The sequence below is a fragment of the Apteryx mantelli genome, chromosome 3 (genome assembly GCF_036417845.1).
Source record: "Apteryx mantelli isolate bAptMan1 chromosome 3, bAptMan1.hap1, whole genome shotgun sequence".
Lineage (NCBI taxonomy): Eukaryota > Metazoa > Chordata > Aves > Apterygiformes > Apterygidae > Apteryx > Apteryx mantelli.
The window spans coordinates 134,223,841-134,243,345 of NC_089980.1; the positions used below are offsets into that span (position 1 = coordinate 134,223,841).

Here is a 19,505-nt window from a genome sequence, read left to right on the forward strand (position 1 = left end):
CAACAGCAGGTGCCTTTTGTATTGTCCCCGTTTTGTGCTGCCCTTGTGGTGGTGGTGGTGGTGGTCTGCTTTCTCGGTAAAGGCCTTCCGTCTCCTGGCTCTTGTCCCACCTGTTGGGCCTTCTGCAGGGCAAAGGTGGGATGGCTTCTTGCCCTACGGGAAAGAAAGAGTTCCTCCAGCCCTTATGGCAGACCTGAGCCCTGCTAAAAGGGCAAAATGCCCAGCCACCATCAAATAACACCACTGCTAATCTGGAAGCAGAATTAAGATCCTTTCTTAATCTTCCATCCTGCAGGCTAAACCAATCCAGATCTCTCAGGCTACCTAAGCATATGATGTGCTGCAGCCCCAAGCCATCTTCGAGGTCTTGTCTTGGTCTTGCTCTAGTTTCTCAATGTCTTGCAAAACCCTGCGTGTGACATAGACAAGCTCCACAATGGAAAACTGCACAACAGAAAAGCACAGGTAGCCCCCAATACTGCCCCAAGCCTGACCCCAGTGTGATTCGAACACACAACCTTCTGATCTGGAGTCAGACACGCTGCCTTTGCACCACAAGGTCAGGGTGGTGGCATGCAACACCCAGGTACAGACCGCAGCCTGGGTGGTGAGGATGTGCTCTCCACGGGGACCACCCCAGGGGCGTCCTGGTGCTCCCCTAGCAGGGCAGTGGAGGGGGTGAGTGGGTGCCCAGGGAGAGGGTCACCATGGCCCGGTGTGTCCAGGTGGAGGATGGATGGCCAAGGCAGGATGGGGTGGTGGCGCAGGGGGGCAACATGATCGCAGGGGATGAGGCTGGAAGCTGAAGGCATCGCAGGCTGAGGCCTCCTTAGGGACTGTGGGAGGCTGATGCCTCAGGCCAGGCCACACAGAAGGGCTGAGGGCCCCATTCCTCAGCAGAGTCTGAGGTGGGTGCTGGGCACCCACTGGCAGTGCGTGACTTCTCTTGCCAAGGGTGTGCTGGGCAGGCACTCTGCTGGCCCCACAGGAGACATGCTGCCCTGAGGTCTCTGATTCTCCCAGGGACACAGCTTGTTTGCTTGCTCCAGGCATTGCTAGTGTCTGCCACAGCGTCCTGAAGATGCTGGTGGGGGACTGCAGGCCAGCCACAGGCGGAGGGAGGGTCGTGCTAAGCATGTGGGAACAGTGAGTGCCAGGATAGCTGCAGCCTTCCCACCCTGTGCAGTACATGTGACCGCTGCATGGGGCAAGATGGGATGGGATGGGTTCAGCTGCCAGCCCAGGTCCCCTAGGATCATGTTGCCCCCTGTGCCACCACACCATCCTGCCCTGGGTGGCCATCCTCCACCTGGATACCCCAGGCCTTGGCCACCATCTCTCTTGGCACCCACCTGTCCCCTCCATCACCCTGATCAGGATGCCCCATGGAGGGCATTTCCCCAACACCCTGGCCGTGGTCCATGCCTGGGCACTGCATCCCTCTGCCTCGACCTCGTGGCGCAAGGGCAGCGCATCTGACTCCAGATCAGAAATTTGTGTGCCTGAATCACACCGGGGTCAGGCTTGAGGCTGTGCTGGATTCCCATTGTATTGCCTGTGCTTTTCCTTTGAGCTAACCTGTGTTAGGTGCAGGACCAGTAGAGCATCCCTGGTGCCCATGTCAGCGTGCACCAACTGGGAAGAGTCTGGAAGCTGATGAGCCTTGGTAGTCTCTGCACAGCATTGCAGGTCAGGGCCAGTCAAGCAGTGATCCCAGTGACCCAGAGCATGGGTTGGCAGTCAGGACCTCTGTTCCATGCCCAAAGGAGCCTCCAATGATTGCCATCCTCCTTACCTGCAGCCAGACCCAATCCCTTCCCTGTAAGTGCCCTCTGTAGCCTTCTGCCTCCTGGGACATGTCACAGGCTTCCTGCCTCCACCACTCTCTTGCCTCCTCACACCCTCACTCCTTCTCTGTCCTACGCTTGTGCTCTGGTGCTGCAGGGTCCCTGCAAAAATCCTGCTGCTCTCCTCTTTGTCCTCTCTGATAGCACAATCTGCTATCTTTGTCCTGTACCTGCAGCAGCAGCTTGAGCAGAGGCACCTCTTGCATTACCCCTTTCCCTTACCTGGTGTTGAGGAGATGCACCAGGTACTCCCATACCCCAGACCCAAGCGGGGGTTGTGTTTGTGATGTTTATAGGATTTGTGATGTTTATAACATCCACACTATTTCTGCACCAATTCTCATAGCCTTCTGTGGTCTCTCAGGGTCCCCTAAGACCCCTCTGTGTGCTAAAGACTGTGTTATCTTTCAGGTTGCTCTTTGCAGCTCCTGGCTGCAGCCTCCTCCTCTCCTTCCTCACTCCCTCCATCCCTATCTCCCTCCTGCCCTCCTCCATTAGTGGCTCACCCTTCCTACTAGCATTTGCCCACATTTGCACACAGCCTGCAGTCCTTCTAAGGTGTGTGCACAGTGAGATCAGACGTCATCTTCTCCTCAATCCTGCCAGTGAGGGGGATGGATGAGAGGAGGAGGAGACGGACTTTCCAGGTTAACGACTGGCTGCGCCGCTGGTGTTGGCAACAGGGTTTTGGTTTCTACGACCATGGGACCCTGTTTGAAGATCGACAACTGATGGCGAGAGATGGGATCCACCTCACGAGGCGGGGCACGCGGGTCTTTGCCAACAGGTTGGCCAACCTGGTAAGGAGGGCTTTAAACTAGGAAAGATGGGGGAAGGGGAGAGTTATAGTGACAGGGTAGTTGGCAAAAGACTGCTCAAGTCAGGATGCCTCCAGCAGGTGAATGCAGCCAGGGAAGTGCGCATGGGATGTGGCTATGGAGGACCCTCTTGTATCCCTCCTGGGAAACCTGCATGCTCGATCACCTCCCTGAAATGCCTGTACACCAATGCACGCAGCTTGGGGAACAAACAGGAAGAACTAGAGATGTGTGTGCGGTCGCAGGGCCATGATCTCATTGCCATTACAGAGACATGGTGGGATAGCTCGCATGACTGGAGTGCTGTCATGGATGGCTACGTACTTTTTAGGAAAGACAGGCCAGGAAAGCGAGGTGGTGGAGTTGCTCTTTATGTGAGAGAGCAACTGGAATGTATTGAGCTGTGCCTAGGGGTGGATGAAGAGCGAGTCGAGAGCTTATGGGTAAGGATCAAAGGGCAGGCTAATAGAGGTGACACTGTTGTGGGTGTTTACTACAGGCCACCTGATGAGGAAGAGGAAGTCGATGAGGCCTTCTACAGACAGCTGGAAGTAGCCTCACGATCCCAGGCCCTGGTTCTCATGGGGGACTTCAACCACCCCGATATCTGCTGGAAAGACAACACAGCTAGGCACAAACAGTCCTGGAGATTCCTGCAGAGCATTGGTGACAACTTCTTGACCCAGGTGGTGGAGGAGCCAACAAGGAGAGGTGTGCTGCTGGACCTCGTACTAACAAACAAAGAAGGACTGGTGGAAGATGTGAAGGTCGGGGGCAGCCTTGGCTGCAGTGACCATGAGATGGTGGAGTTCAGGATCCTGCGAGGAGGCAGCAGGGCACCAAGTAGGATCGCAACCCTGGACTTGAGGAGAGCAAACTTTGGCCTCTTCAGGGACCTACTTGGAGGAATCCCATGGGTGAGGGCCCTGGAAGGAAGGAGTGTTCAAGAGAGTTGGTTAATATTCAAACATCACTTCCTCCAGGCTCAAGAGCGGTGCATCCCTATGAGTAGGAAGTCAAGCAAAGGAGGCAGGAGACCTGCATGGATGAGCAAGGAGCTCCTGGCAAAACTCAACCAGAAGAAGGAAGTATACAGAAAGTGGAAAGGGAGACAGGCCACTTGGGAGCAATATAGGAATGTTGTCAGAGTATGCAGGGATGTGACGAGGAAGGCTAAGGCCCGTTTGGAATTAAATCTGGCTAGAGATGTCAAGGACAACAAGAAGGGCTTCTTCAAATACATCAGCAGCAAGAGGAAGACTAGGGAAAATGTGGGCCCTTTGCTGAATGGAGTGGGTGCCCTGGTGACGAAGGATGCAGAGAAGGCAGAGTTACTGAATGCCTTCTTTGCTTCAGTCTTTACTGCTCAGGCCAGCCCTCAGGAACCACAGACCCTGGAGGCAAGAGAGAAAGTCTGGAGAGAGGAAGACTTTCCCTTGGTGGAGGAGGAGTGGGTTAGAGATCATTTAAGCAAACTTGACACCCACAAATCCATGGGCCCTGATGGGATGCACCCAGGAGTGCTGAGGGAGCTGGCGGACATTATTGCTAAGCCACTCTCCATCATCTTGGAAAGGTCATGGAGAACAGGAGAGGTGCCCGAGGACTGGAAGAAAGCCAATGTCACCCCAGTCTTCAAAAAGGGCAAGAAGGAGGACCCAGGGAACTACAGGCCAGTCAGCCTCACCTCCATCCCTGGAAAGGTGATGGAGCAGATCATCCTGGAGGCCATCTCCACGCATGTGGAGGAAAAGAAGGTGATGAGGAGTAGTCAGCATGGCTTCACCAAGGGGAAATCATGCCTAACCAATCTGATAGCCTTCTATGATGGAATGACTGGCTGGGTAGATGAGGGGAGAGCAGTGGATGTTGTCTACCTAGACTTCAGCAAGGCTTTTGACACTGTCTCCCATAGCATCCTCATAGACAAGCTCAGGAAGTGTGGGTTAGATGAGTGGACAGTGAGGTGGATTGAGACATGGCTGAATGGCAGAGCTCAGAGAGTTGTGATCAGTGGCACAGAGTCTAGTTGGAGGCCTGTAGCTAGCGGTGTCCCCCAGGGGTCAGTACTGGGTCCAGTCTTGTTCAACTTCTTCATCAATGACCTGGATGAAGGGACAGAGTGCACACTCAGCAAGTTTGCTGATGATACAAAACTGGGAGGAGTGGCCGATACGCCAGAGGGCTGTGCTGCCATTCAGAGAGACGTGGACAGGCTGGAGAGGTGGGCAGAGAGGAACCTCATGAAATTCAACAAAGGGAAGTGCAGGGTCCTGCACCTGGGGAGGAATAACCCCATGCACCAGTACAGGTTGGGGGTTGAGCTGCTGGAAAGCAGCTCTGCGGAGAAGGACCTGGGAGTGCTGGTGGACACCAAGTTAAGCATGAGGCAGCAATGTGCCCTTGTGGCCAAGAAGGCCAATGGTATCCTGGGCTGCATCAGAAAGAGTGTTGCCAGCAGGTCGAGGGAGGTGATTCTCCCCCTCTCCTCAGCCCTGGTGAGGCCACATCTGGAGTACTGCGTCCAGTTCTGGGCTCCCCAGTACAAGAGGGATGTGGCACTACTGGAGCAAGTCCAGCGAAGGGCCACAAGGATGATTAGGGGACTGGAGCATCTCTCTTATGAGGAAAGACTGAGAGAGCTGGGCCTGTTTAGCTTGGAGAAGAGAAGGCTGAGAGATCTTATCAATGTGTACAAGTATCTGAAGGGAGGGTGTCGAGAGGATGGGGCCAGACTCTTTTCAGTGGTGCCGAGCGACAGGACGCGAGGCAATGGGCACAAACTGAAACACAGACACTTCCATCTTAACATGAGGAAAAACTTTTTCACTGTGAGGGTGACAGAGCACTGGAACAGGTTGCCCCGAGAGGTGGTGGAGTCTCCTTCTCTGGAGATATTCAAAAGCCGCCTGGATGCAATCCTGTGCAATGTGCTCTAGGTGACCCTGCTTGAGCAGGGGGGTTGGACTAGATGATCTCCAGAGGTCCCTTCCAACCTCAGTGATTCTGTGATTCTGTGATTCTGTAACGGTCTCAAAGGCAGTGGTCCCTGACTGAGCTGTCCTCTACTGTGGGTAAGATGCAGCTATCTGCCAGCAGGCTGGCAGAAGCACCAGGCAATGGTGACCACCAAAGAGAAAGCAGGGCACTATCACCATCACTTCCACTGTGGCCAAGCTGTGCAAAGGAAAAGGTCGAGCCTGCAAGGAGTCGAACCTGCAATCTCCTGATCCATAGTCAGGTGTGCTGTCCGTTGCACCACTGGCCCTAGCCATCCTGGTGGGCTACATGTGGCATGCTGAGGCACAGTGATGCTGACGTGTGGGGGTTAGAATCTGAGTTTGTCAATGCATTAAGAAAAAAAAGATTGTAAGAGATTAGTGGTCCAACCTCCAGCTCAAAGTACAATCATTTTCAACATCAGCTAAGGATCAGATTGTTCAAAGCCTGATTAAGCTGAGTTTTGAATTTCTCCAAGGATGAAGAGTCCCCATCCCTCTCAGCCCCCATTCTAGGTCACCTCCATGGTGAAATTTTCTTATATTTAATTGGAATTTTCTTCCATAGCATTTCTGTTTGTTCCCCTCCTCCCTTTGAGAAGAGTCTCATTGCAGCTACTCTATAGCCACTCATTACATAGCTGTAGACAGAAGTCTGAACACAGAATCCCTGAGCTTGGAGATCTTCTACTCACCTCTGGAGAATGTCTAGTCCAACTCTCTTAGGGTCATCTATAGCAGATAGGTCCAAGGACAGAGACTGCCAAATTTCTCTGGGCAACCTGTCCCAGTGTTCAATCACCCTTACAATAAAAAAAAAATTTTTCTTATGTTTAACCAGAATTCATTGTATTTCATTTTGTGCCTGTTGCCTCTTGTCCTGTCACTGGGTTAGGTGGCAATACAGAGGCAATACAACTGCTGCTAGATGCTTAACCAAGCCTGACACTGATGTGAGTTGACCAAACAGCCTTCTGATCTGGAGTCAGACACACTGCCTTTGCACCACAAGGCTGGAGGCATGCAGCACCCAGGCACAGAGCGTGCCCCGCGTGGTGGGGATGTGCTGTCCATGGGGACCACCAGCACATTCCTCATTACCCGCTAATATATGCACAAAGGCCATCACTGCACAGCAGTCTTTTGTGCTGCCCTTAAGGGCTAAGGGCTTACCAGTTACAATCGCTTTTTAAATGAGAATTGACCCAGGCAGCTTGATTTCCTTTCTGGAGTTAATGGCTTGGTAGTTAGCAGCCCTTCTTCTGCAGCTAAGAGCACTTTCTATAGGGGAGTGGAGTTTTGCTGAGAGCCTGTGACCACCAGGTGGGCAAGAGAGGGTCAGCTGTTGGTGTAGAGAGACACTCAAGGTTCATGAGGGGTTAAGCAGGAGAGATTTAATAAAGGACTTACACTCCAAGCTGCATGGGGACCCCCAGGAGCTGCACAGAGCGGTCACTGGTGGGAGGCTGCTGGACTTATGGGCTGGACGCACGGCTCGGATGCCCAGGCGGGACTCGACTCCTTGTATCCTAAGGGCCCCTTAAATCTACTAGAACTGTTTTCTTATCTCAGCTGTGCTAACCAAGAGAAACTACTGTACGGGAAGCAGTCAGAGGTTGCTGACAAAACGGAATATGCATGCCTGGCCCTGACGGGAATTTGGTCAGTGTGTAGTTTCACACACTGGGCCTGCTACCACCTACTCTGCCAGTCACTGACTCATTTTCCAGATCGTCTGCAGGTGTTCTCACTACAGAGCCTTAGCAGGATTGTTCCCCTAGATGAGAAAGCAAACATTTCATTTTTTAAAGCCTTTATTGCTGCATGATGTTTTGGTTCTGAGGTGCATATTGAATCATACAGATTCTGGCAGAGTTTTCCATCATCTCATGCATCAGGTGCCAAGGAATGTCCTATCTTGACTTGGTCCTTGCCATTTTGAGCAGGGAATGATAATATTTAATTCTGGTAAATGCTGGACAAGAGCATAGGGAAGGTGGGACAAGTTTTGGAGCTGCCAGCTTGGAAATTGTCCTTTTTGGAAGACAAATACAACACTGTTGATCAATCACTGCCTAGTTTTCCCACACAATAGGTTATAGGCAGCACTCTTACATCTATTTGTACAGAATCACACACAAGCCTCTCTGCCCCACCTCTTCTGGTGGAAGAAGGTGACATCGCAAGCTGATGACGACTTCAGGAGAGCCTCTCAAGAAAAAAATGCTCCTGCAAAGCTAGCTTATTCTTTGTCCATTGAAAGTAAAATATTTCAAAGGATAGGCAAGATATGGTTTTTACAACCTTTACTTTGGAGAGTGCCCAGAGGAGAGACAGGCTATTTAAACATAGGATGCTTTTCCTTGCTGGATGTGGTCCCAGGCGCCCAGTTCTGGAGGCTTTTTGCGCACCTTTTCCTGCAGTTGGCCAAATGGCATGACATGGAGTGCTTTTCGATGGCTCTGCTAGGTGTCTGCTGCTGTCCTCAGTGCGCTCGGTGGAAAAAGCCTGGGGCCTATTTTAAAAGTTATTTTGTGGAGTAGAGGGTGAAAGCAGTGTGGAGCAGGTGAAGACGGAGGCATGAGGTGAGGAAAGTAGCTCTGCAGGGAGCAGCTGGAGGATGTTTTGGGTATAGAGAGCTGTGTGATAATTGTGAAGGCAATCTTGAAAGGTGTTTGATCAAGTGCCTCCTTCTCCAGCCTTAGCTGTTACTGGGGAATGAGGTATTTGTCCTCACTTTCACTCGGCTCCTGCTCCCTGCACGTGCCTTCGCAATTTCCATCACTTTTGCTTGGATCCTGCTCCCTGCTCGTTCCTTCATAATTACCCTCACTTTCACTCGGCTCCTGCTCCCTGCTCATGCCTTCGTAATTGTCCTCACTTTTGCTCGGCTCCTGCTCCCTGCTCGTGCCTTCAGAATTACCTTCACTTTCATTTGGCTCCTGCTCCCTGCACGTGCCTTCGCAATTTCCATCACTTTTGCTTGGCTCCTGCTCCCTGCTCGTGCCTTCATATTTGTCCTCACTTTCACTCGGTTCCTGCTCCCTGCTCGTGCCTTCGTAATTGACCTCACTTTTCCTCGGCTCCTGCTCCCTGCTCGTGCCTTCAAAGCGGTTGTGCAAGGACAGGTCCGGCTCTGAGAACCACCTCTGCATCCTGCTGATGTCATTTGTGAGATTGCTCAGGGCAGGGGCAGAGACGCATTTTGGATATGGCCTGCTGAGACTGCTGCTCCTGCCGTTGGGCTGCTCCGTCTCCAGTGTAGGGGTGCTGCCTTCAGCTCCCGCCTCTGGGCTGCTGCAGGCAGAACCGTCGTGCTGAGGAGCCCCTGGGTGTGCTGTGGGGAGAAGGAGCCTGTTAGGTGCTTTTTAGGTACTCTCTGAAGGTACCAGGGGACTTCCCCTGTGCAACCACACACTTTGCCAAATACAACCTTGCTGCCGACGAGCTAGAGGAGAAGTTAAGGAGGCAGAGAGGGCAATGTCCTGCGAGAGTGCAGTTCTAGGCCATAGGCAGCAGCTAGGTGAGGAGCAGAGCTGTGCAGACATTCACCATCTGGCATGGGGGTTGTTTTGTGAGTGTTGTCCTTTTGAGCTCCTGGAAAGCGTTCCAGGAGGCAAACGCTGCGATACCATATTAAACCCTCTGCACCTCTCTGCATGGCCACAGATGTCTTCTGATATGCAGTGAAAGAATGCAAAGCAGCAGCCCTGGCCGGGGACAATCATCAGTGCATCCCCCTACCTGTGGAGCTGTGTGTGTGCTCCGGTGACTCCTCGGCCGAGGGACTGAAGTGCAAGGCAACATCCTCCTCAAATATTGCTGTCCAGTTCTCTATCAGGAACTCCACCAGCGCTGTCACCTGCCCACAGAAAAACATTGAGTTTAGTCTGAGGGGCTGAAAATGTGTTGAGCAACCTTTTCTGCTCCTGATGGACATTTCTGTACTGACAGCTGTAGCTCTATAGCTCAGCCGGATCTGGCATGACACAGCTTTGGTGAGCTTTTGCGAGGTCAGGGGGATCTGTGGGGATGGCCCTCAGCTGCCCCCAAGGCGGTAGCGAGGGGGTGAATTCAAGAGACCTTGTCATTGCGCTCCTTCAGCACTGCCAGCGGGAGCCCGTTGTCCGTGCCGGGGCTCAGCAGGTTTGGCCCCACGCAGATGGCCAGGTTGCTGGCGTCCATCCTGCTGGTCTCCGCGTTTTCGCTGATGTGATGGAGCACAGCAAGCAAGCGCTGGAGCAAGAGGAGGTTTGCTCTGGGCAGGCTGTCAGCCACCCTGGGGAACACAAACAAAATATAACATTAATGCAGGGTGCAGGAGCTGCTCCTTCTTCACTGGAGCAAGTTTCATTTCAACTCACAAGAAATCATGCTTCCTCGTGTTTTGTAGAGCAATCTTAAACACCTTGAGGAAATGTTATTGCCAGAGAAGTGTTTTTCTGTGCCACTTGCCCTCAGAACCAACCCCCACAGCAGCAATAGCAAGCTGACAGAAACGACAGGTTTTTACATGAGACTCCCAGTTTCCAGAGAAGTCCCTGGCCTCTCTCAGCCCCTCCAGAATGGTGGCACTGGTTACAAAACTCACCGTTTCAGTTCATCAGTTTTCTCCTGCTGGCTTGGCTTCTCCAGCGCTAGCATCCACTCGTCATAGAGGTTGTCCGAGAGGAGTTTGGAAGGGATATTTCGGAGGAAGTCCTGCAAGGCCAAGGAACTTAGATGAGGCTCTGGACACTACCAGTGAGCAGAGGGGGAGCATCCTCATGACCTGGGCTCACTTGGAGGCAGGTTGCTTTGAGCTCCCTGCTCCCAAAGGTGCTCCTGAGCACTGAGAGTGCAGGGGGCTGCGTGAGTACGTGCCAAGTGCAGTGGTGTGAGTGCAGGAGCAGGAGCCAGCTCATATCTGAGCCTTTGGTCTGGCCCTGCATCTCAGTAGTCCTCAGTGAGGAGCAGGTGGAGGAAGTGAGCTTCCCATGGGCATGCAGGGAATCCAGGGCGGAACTAGGGGAACTGAAAATCCAGTTGAGAAGAAAAATGCCCAACTGTGCTCAGCCTGAACCCCTGAGTTTGGCTTCAGTAGGGTTTTAGCTTTGAGTGCCACTGAGGTCAATGTGGGCACTCAGGTGGGCCCTTGCAGATTAGCCACGTGGTCTGAGAGCTAAAAGTCAGAGGACTTCACCTTCAGCACCACTGCCAAGAGGTGCACAGGTTTGCTGTCCAGGTCAGCGTTCTCGCCCTGGTTCAGGACCTCCTTCAGCTCCTTGCGGGCCTTCTCGCTGGCCGCTCTCCTGAAGATCCCCTCAGTGGCAGGCCCTTTCTCGTACAGTATAGCCAGGAGATCCTGCAGGAGGCAGCAGACAGTTTTTGACTTTGGGGTGCGCTCTGCTTTGCTTGGGTTAGTGTCTTGTTCTCACTCCATGGCGATTACAGTGGTAGTGACATGCTTGTCTCCCAGCCCACCCTCTTTTTGGCCTGGTGAACTCCACCGACTTCAGTGGAGTCATCCCTGCTTTCTTCCAGCAGAAAATGAGGCACAGGTCAAGGCTTCAGGTGCGAAGTCCCTCCTTCCCAAGCCAGGCTGAATGCGCAGCAGAGATTTCTTGGAAGAAAAAGAAGCCTCTGTGCAGGAAAAGCCAGAAGCAGCATGCCTCCGTCCCCAGGCTTGCTTACCTGCACTGGCTGGGGCAGGCCACCATCTTCTCCGCAGATAGTTGCCAGAGGCTGGCCAAAGAGAGCCGCCCTGGGGCCAGAGTCGAGCTGCCCTGGGTGGTCCCCGCTGGCAGAGGCTCCTCGCCGAGCAAGTGGCCATGATATCAGCGGCCTTCTTGCCTTCGCTCCCTCTACTGCAAGCAAAAGCAAAGCCAAACTCAGTGTAGAAGATGGGGCGGAGAGAGCCGGACGGTGCCGCTTGTGTGTGTGCGGCGCCCTGTGCTGCAGGGTCTCCTCCAGCTTGTGCAGAGGCGCAGAGGTTTTGCATGGTGGCAGGCAACAAGCAGCGTGTCAGAAGGCAGCTGCTCCGTCTCTTTCTCAGACTCACCAGGCAAGTGGCCAAGGCCCTCTTGCACGTCGGACGGGTCCGAGCGGGGGCATTTCTTGGCGTCAGCCTGCTGCGAGAAACGGGTGAAGGTCACAGAGGTGCCCCTCAGCAGCCGGGGCCGCGAGGGAGTTGCTGCAGCGACTCAGGCATCTGCGCGAGGCTCCCGGGAAAAGCGGAGGGCGTCCAAGGGCTGCGGAGGAGAGGCCGGAGGTGCGGGCCCGACGCTGCCCCTCTGTGCCACGGGGGCTGTGGCAAAGGCTCCTGCGCAGCCAGCGCCCCCGAAGCGGCCCTGCAGCCCGCAGCCCCCGCACGGCTGGAGGCTGCTGCTTCGGTGCCCAGCAGCCCCAGCACGGCACGAGGGCTCTGCCCGTGGCCGCGGGGACGGTGCGCCCTGCCGCGCTCTGCCTGGCACGAGGCATTTGCTGCCTTTGCCCGCCCCGGGGAGCCGCCCCAGGGGCTGAGCTAGCGCGCGTGCACAGGCAGCGCGGGCAGGGAAAGGGAGCCCTGCTCACCTCTGCCGAGATCAGCGTCTCCACGGTCGCCGCTGTCAGCGACACCTCCTAGGCGAGAGAGCAAAGAGGCGCCGTGAGGAACTGGCCAGCTTTGGGCGGCTTTGGGGAAGCCGAGGCGCTGTCGGGGCGCGGCGGGCGGCGTGAGGACACTTACGGGACGGCAGAAGCCGACGAGCTCGGTGAGGAGGCGCAGGGAGGGCAGTCGGGTGAGCCTGGCTCCCGGGGCTCCTGGGCTCTGCCTGTGCACAGGGAAGGGCACGCCAAGAGCTCTGTCAGCGCCAGCCCTCGCCGCTCTCTGCTGCCAGCCAGCCCCGCGCTGCCGAGGGACCCCCAAGCCCGAGAGCCTGCGGCAGCGCTGGCTGGGAGCAGCGCTCTGCGGCGCCCTGCCTCCTGCTGCCCACGGGCCTCCTCCTCGTGGGGACGGACGGCAGCGGCTCGGGGTGCCCGCGCCTGCCGGCGAGGAGCTGCGGTGACAGCTCCTGGGCTCGGTGGCGACTGCGACCGCGAGGCTGAGCAAGTCCCGCCGCTGTGCCCAGGAGCTGCCCTGGGCGGCGGGTGCCCCTTTCCCCAGCGACGTTCCGGTGTTTCTGCGTGCAGCTCCGCCTGGAGCACTCGCCCGCTCTCAGCCCTACGGCGGCACGCGGAGTTCCCCGGCAGAGCTTACCGGAGCATCGTGTCCAGCCAGAGCTGCTTCACCTCCTGCGACCTGCAGCGCAAAGGAGAAGCGGCCTCAGCCCACGCTGCTGCTGCTGCTGCTGCTCCTGCGTGGGACAGAGCTGGCCCCGAACAGCTCTCGCCCCCGTGGGCAGAGTGCCAGGGCCAGGGCTGAGCCGTGCGGGGCAGGAGAGGGGCTCGCGCAGGGCCCTGGCAGGTGTCGCCCAGACTCACCCAAAAGTGACCACGCAGAGGTCGCTGGGCCAGACGAGGATGAGGGTGCGGCTGCACTTGAGGCCGAAGACCTCCTCCTCCTCCTGCTCCTGCTCCTTGTTCTCAGGCCTGGCCGCGGCCGCCTCCTCGCTGCACAGCACCCAGAGCTCGCTGAGCCGCACGCGGTGCTGCAGGCGGAAAGTGGGGCCGCATCTGCCGGGAGGAAGAGCAGGGACTGGCGTGTGGGAGTCCAGCATGGGGCAACCCCAGCTGTCCCCCATGGCAGAGCCGTTTCCAGGGGCAGAGCCATGGGAACGGTGGCCCTGAGCTGCGGGCAGCAGCAATGAGCCTCCTTCGCAGCACACACGCAGAGGACTTTGGAGAAGTCGCTGCTGGGCAATGATACCAACGGGATGCTTGGTGAAGGCGTGCAGAGGAGAAGGACAAGAGCAGGAGCCTGTCGTGTTCTCCTTGCACCTCCCCTCATTAAAGACATGCTTTGTGCATTCATGGATCCCGCAGGACCCCTTGGGGCGAGGAATGTGCCTGGGGACGGGTGGTGGAGGCCGAGGCGGTGTCGGGGAGGAAGGAGGGCTGCGATGGCTGCTCTTACTTGAAGCTGGCGATGGCGACCGCGTGGGGGAAGAGCAGCAGGTGCCTGCGGCGCGTGCGCTGGTGCCGCGTCACCTGCGCACGGAGGGCGAGCAGGAGCTGGGGGCTGCTGCTGGAGACGAAGGCGCCGAGCGGCGGCGGGGGCCGGGAGGCTGCGCGGCCCCAGAGGCGGCGGCGGGCGCCAGGAGGCGCGGGGCCGGGGGCCCCGGGCTGTGCCCGCGTGCCGGCAGCGGGGCCGGCAGCGCCCCGGGCGCCGCAGCAGCTGGCCTGGCCCATGGCGCCGAGGCCGGGCGGACGGCTGCGGTGCGGCCGTGTCCCGCGCCTGCGTGAGGCTGGAAGCGCGTCCCTGTGCCGAGCAGTGCTGCCGGGCTGGGAGTCACCTCCGCCTGTGCTGCGCCGTGCTGGCACAGTGCCCACCCGGGGTACACGCTGCTGGCCGTGGCCAGGTCGCCGCGGTGCCGCCGCGGCACATTGTGATGCACCAGCTGGGCCCACAAAGGTGCATTGCTGGCTCGTGGTCAGCTTGTTGCCCACCAGGTCCTTTTCTGCCAAGCTGCTTTCCAGCAGCTCGGCCCCCAGCCCGTCCTGGTGTTCTTCCTCCCCAGGGGCAGAACTTTGTGCTTCCTTTTGTTGAACTTCAGGAGGTTCCTCTGCCCGTTTCTCCAGCCTGTCGAGGTCCCTCTGAATGGCAGCACAGCCCTCTGGGGTGTCAGCCCCTCCTCCTAGTTTTGTATCATCAGCAAACTTGTTGTTAGAAAGCTGCAGAGCAAGGGCTTGTCTCCCTTCAGGTGTGCCGTGGGTCTGTCAAGATGCCTAGGAGCCAGAAGCAGCCGGCTTTTGTAGTGTCATGAGAATCTCCTGGCTTTAGGAGATGCTCCCTGGCTGTGGGCTTTCAGGCTGTGAGATGATTTTATCCATGGTGAAGCAGGTGTGAAGGCATCACCATGTAGTCAGAGAAGATGTGCACCTGCCATTTCCTCCAGCACCTGGGAGCAGTTCTCTAACTCCCCAATGACATCTTGAGATACAATATAAGGCTGAGGCAATGGCAGGGGTGAGGAGGAGGAGGTGGGGAGAAAAAAGAGGACTATTACATGTGCTCAGTTACCAAAAACACCATGGCACTGGCCTAACCCTTGTTTTTCCCCCATGCTGGATGCTGCAAAGAGCTCTGCGTGGTAGTTAACGCAGGCTTTGCCAGTGACCACATGTGCTGCCCAGGAGGTTGTTTTCCAGCAGCTTTTATAGAGAGGTGGAAATGCTGGTTCTGCCTTGCCTGTTCAGTGAGACTCAGGATGGGTCTCGGTGAGCTGGTGTGTGACAGGGTGCTGAGAGGCAGGAGGGTTGGGGGGAGCCTGGCACCACGTTCACTCAGCTGCACAGGATTGCTGGGGCCCGAGCAGGGCTGTTGCAGGCTTGGGAGTCCCTGCGCCACGGTGACCCTGTGCAAACTGGCTGCGTTCAACTTCCGCCATCCAAACTTTCTGCAGCCTTTCATAACTGAGAAAGGAAGGAGGCTTTGAAGGAGCCATTTTTAAGGAATGCAGCGTTGAACTGTTGAAGAAGGACGTCAGTGGGCGTATTGCCTTCCCCGAACATTGCCTTGTGTTTGGAGAGGAGCCTGGCTGCTTCTGAACTTACAGGCACACTTGCTTGTTGTACTGCTCCACACTTTTGTGAAATTGGGATGAAGTTTGGTTCTCCGTGGTGCTGAGAGGCAATCTGAGGGTGCAGTTCTAACACTTTTGGACTACAGAGATGGGATTTAAGCTCTTGGTCTTGGAAGTAACTCTCCCTGAACCAACAGACTGTTATCTTCAAGCAGGAATCACAGAACTGTAGAATGATCTAGGTTGAAAGGGATTCTGGAGGTCTCTGCTCTAACCCCCCTACTCAAAGCAGAGGCAAATGCAAAGTTAGGTCAGATTGCTCAGGACCTCATGCTGCCTAGTTCTGAAAATCTGCTGGCTCATGAAAGCAGAGAGCTCATCGCCTGGCAGATATGCCGTGAAAGCGCCCCGCTGAACTAGATTCACGTGTCACCTCAGGGCCAGTGTAATAAACCACTGTGCAAGATTCAATGGGAGAGAAGAGTGATACTTGTTCCCAGAACTCACCAAACCAACTGACTTGAACCGTTCCCACAGGCGGGGACAGTTGCAGCAGTACAGAAATAGCACTCCCTGTGCCTGTCCTTTGCCCACAAAACCTCTCGGCCTTCTGCAGCCAGGCAGGGACCACAGGGCTTGACCAAGCCGAACACCTGCTCTTGGACAGAGCCATTGGATGTGGAGCAGGTGGGCAAAGCCCTGAGGGAGAGTCAAGAAGCCTCCAGCAGCCCTGGGAAGGGCTGAGGCAAGGAGGGCACGACTCTCCTGTGTGTGCACCAAAGAACCCAGGGCACACAGCGGGCACAGAGGCAGCGAGAGGGAAGAAGCGTGAGATGGGCAGAGCGGCGTGAGAGGGCTCCTTGGGCAAAGCAGCCCATGACACGTGCTCTCTCCACCCGTGCGGGAGCTCAGCGCAGAGCTGGGCAGAGGCCCCCCCTGCGCCTTGCCCACCATCTCTCTTGACACCCACCTATCCCCTCAATCACCCTGATCAGGGTGTCCCATGGAGGGCAATTCCCCAACACCCTGACCGTGGTCCATGCCTGGGCACTGCATCCCTCTGCCTCGACCTCATGGCGCAAGGGCAGCGCGTCTGACTCCAGATCAGAAATTTGTGTGTCCGAATCACACCGGGGTCAGGCTTGGGGCTGCACTGGGTTCCCATTGTATTGCCTGTGCCTCTCCTTTGAGCTAAGCTGTGTTAGGTGCAGGACCAGCAGAGCATCCCTGGTGCCCACGTGAGCGTGCACCAACTGGGAAGAGTCTGGAAGCTGATGAGCCCCGGTAGTCTCCTCCGCCCAGCATTGCAGGTCAGGGCCAGTCAAGCAGTGATCCCAGTGACCCAGAGCATGGGTTGGCAGTCAGGGCCTCTGTTCCATGCCAAAAGGAGTCTCCAACGATTGCCATCCTCCTTACCTGCAGCCAGACCCAATCCCTTCCCTCTAAGTGCCCTCTGTAGCCTCTGCCTCCTGGGACATGTCACAGGCTTCCTGCCTCCACCACTCTCTTGCCTCCTCACACCCTCACTCCTTCTCTGTCCTACGCTTGTGCTCTGGTGCTGCAGGGTCCCTGCAAAAATCCTGCTGCTCTCCTCTTTGTCCTCTCTGATAGCACAATCTGCTATCTTTGTCCTGTACCTGCAGCAGCAGCTTGAGCAGAGGCACCTCTTGCATTACCCCTTTCCCTTACCTGGTGTTGAGGAGATGCACCAGGTACTCCCATACCCCAGACCCAAGCGGGGGTTGGGTTTGTGATGTTTATAGGATTTGTGATGTTTATAACATCCACACTATTTCTGCACCAATTCTCATAGCCTTCTGTGGTCTCTCAGGGTCCCCTAAGACTCCTCTATGTGCTAAAGACTGTGTTATCTGTCAGGTTGCTCTTTGCAACTCCTGGCTGCAGCCTCCTCCTCTCCTTCCTCACTCCCTCCATCCCTATCTCACTCCTGCCCTCCTCCATTAGTGCCTCACCCTTCCTACTAGCATTTGCCCACATTTGCACATAGCCTGCAGTCCTTCTAAGGTGTGTCCACCGTGAGATCAGACGTAATGGTCTCAAAGGCAGTGGTCCCTGACTGAGCTGTCCTCTACTGTGGGTAAGACTGTGGGTAAGACGCAGCTGTTTGCCAGCAGGCTGGCAGAAGCACCAGGCAATGGTGACCACCAAAGAGAAAGCAGGGCACTATCACCATCACTTCCACTGTGGCCAAGCTGTGCAAAGGAAAAGGTCGAGCCTGCAAGGAGTCAAACCTGCAGTCTCCTGATCCGTAGTCAGGTGCGTTGTCCATGGCACCACTGGCCCTGGCCATCCTGGCATCCTGGTGGGCTACATGTGGCGTGCTGAGGCACAGTGATGCTGACATGGAGGGGATGTGGAGTTAGAATCTGAGATGGTCAATGCATTAAAAAAAAAAAAAGTTTGCAAGAAAACTCTGGTCCGACCTCCAGCTCAAAGTACAATCATTTTCAACATCAGCTAAGGATCAGATTGCTCAAGGCCTGATTAAGCTGAGTTTTGAATTTCTCCAAGGATGAAGAGTCCCCATCCCTCTCAGCCCCCATTCTAGGTCACCCTCCTGCTGAAATTTTCTTATATTTAATTGGAATTTTCTTCCATAGCATTTCTGTTTGTTCCCCTCATCTCTTTGAGAAGAGTCTCATTGCAGCTACTCTATAGCCACTCATTACATAGCTGTAGACAGAGGTCTGAACACAGAATCCCTGAGCTTGGAGATCATCTAGTCACCTCTGGAGAATGTCTAGTCCAACCCTCTTAGGGTCATCTACAGCAGATAGGTCCAAGGAGAGAGACTGCCAAACTTTTCCGGGCAACCTGTCCCAGTGTTCAGTCACCCTTACAATAAAAAAAAAAAAAAAAAAAGTTTTTTTCTTATGTTTGAACAGAATTCATTGTATTTCATTTTGTGCCTGTTGCCTCTTGTTCTGTCACTGGGTACCACTGAGAAGAGTCTCCGTCTTCCTTACACCCTCCCTTCAGATCTTTAGACACACTGACAGGATCCACTCTGCGCTTTCTCTTCTCCAGGCAGAACAGTCCCAGCTCTCTCCGCCTCTCCTCATATGAGAGATGCTCCAGTCCCTTCATCATCTTAGTAGCTGTCCACTGGACTCGCTCCAGTAGGTCCGTGTCTTCCTTGCACTTGGGAGACCAAAAGTGGACCCAGCACTCCATACGTGGCCTCAGCAGTGCTGAGCAGAGGGGAAGGATCACCTCCCTCCACCTGCTGGCAACACCCTTCCTAAGGCAGCCCAGGATGCTGTTGGCCTTCTTTGTCACAAGGGTACACTGCTGAATCATCTTCAGCTTGTTCTCCAGGAGCCCCTGGCCCTTTTTGGCAAAGCTGCTTTCCACACCCTGCCACTGCAGGCTGTCTTCATACATAATGTGCTCCAGGCCCCTGACCATCCTTTTGGCTTTGCATTGGCCTTGCTGCAGTTTGTCAATGCCTTGCAAAGTCCTGCACCTAACACAGACTAGCCCTGGGCCTGCTACCACGGACTCTGCCAGTCACTGACTCCTTGCCAGATCTTCTGCAGGTGTTCTCACTACAGAGCCTCAGCAGGATTTCGGGCCAAAGGTCACTTGGTTAATTCTCTGTATCTTGCAGATCTTATTGCCATGGTTATTATTGACATCCCTTATCCCCTATGCCTATATGTACTGTAAATGGGCGTGAAGCTTGGTCCCCTAGATGAGAAAGCAAACATTTCATTTTTTAAAGCCTTTATTGCTGCATGATGTTTTGGTTCTGAGGTGCATATTGAATCATACAGATTCTGGCAGAGTTTTCCATCATCTCATCCATCAGGTGCCAAGGAATGTCCTATCTTGACTTGGTCCTTGCCATTTTGAGCAGGGAATGATAATATTTAATTCTGGTAAATGCTGGGCAAGAGCATAGGGAAGGTGGGACAAGTTTTGGAGCTGCCAGCTTGGAAATTGTCCTTTTTGGAACACAAATACAACACTGTTGATTAATCACTGCCTAATTTTCACACACAATAGGTAATAGACAGCACTTTTACATCTATTTGTACAGAGTCACACACAAGTCTCTCTGCCCCACCTCTTCTGGTGGAGGAATGTGACATCGCAAGCTGATGACGACTTCAGGAGAGCCTCTCAAGAAAAAAATGCTCCTGCAAAGCTAGCTTATTCTTTGTCCATTGAAAGTAA

At 55.1% G+C, this 19,505-nt stretch overlaps 1 non-coding gene and 1 pseudogene across 1 annotated transcript; both read right to left on the reverse strand.

The window, feature by feature from the left end:
• Nucleotides 1-490: 490 nt before the first annotated feature.
• On the reverse strand, nt 491-562 carry TRNAW-CCA (transfer RNA tryptophan (anticodon CCA)). The gene has a single exon. It is a non-coding gene; the product is annotated as a tRNA-Trp (tRNA).
• A 7,440-nt stretch (nt 563-8,002) lies between these two features.
• Nucleotides 8,003-18,734, reverse strand: LOC136991636 (T-cell activation Rho GTPase-activating protein-like; annotated as a pseudogene).
• Nucleotides 18,735-19,505: the final 771 nt, after the last annotated feature.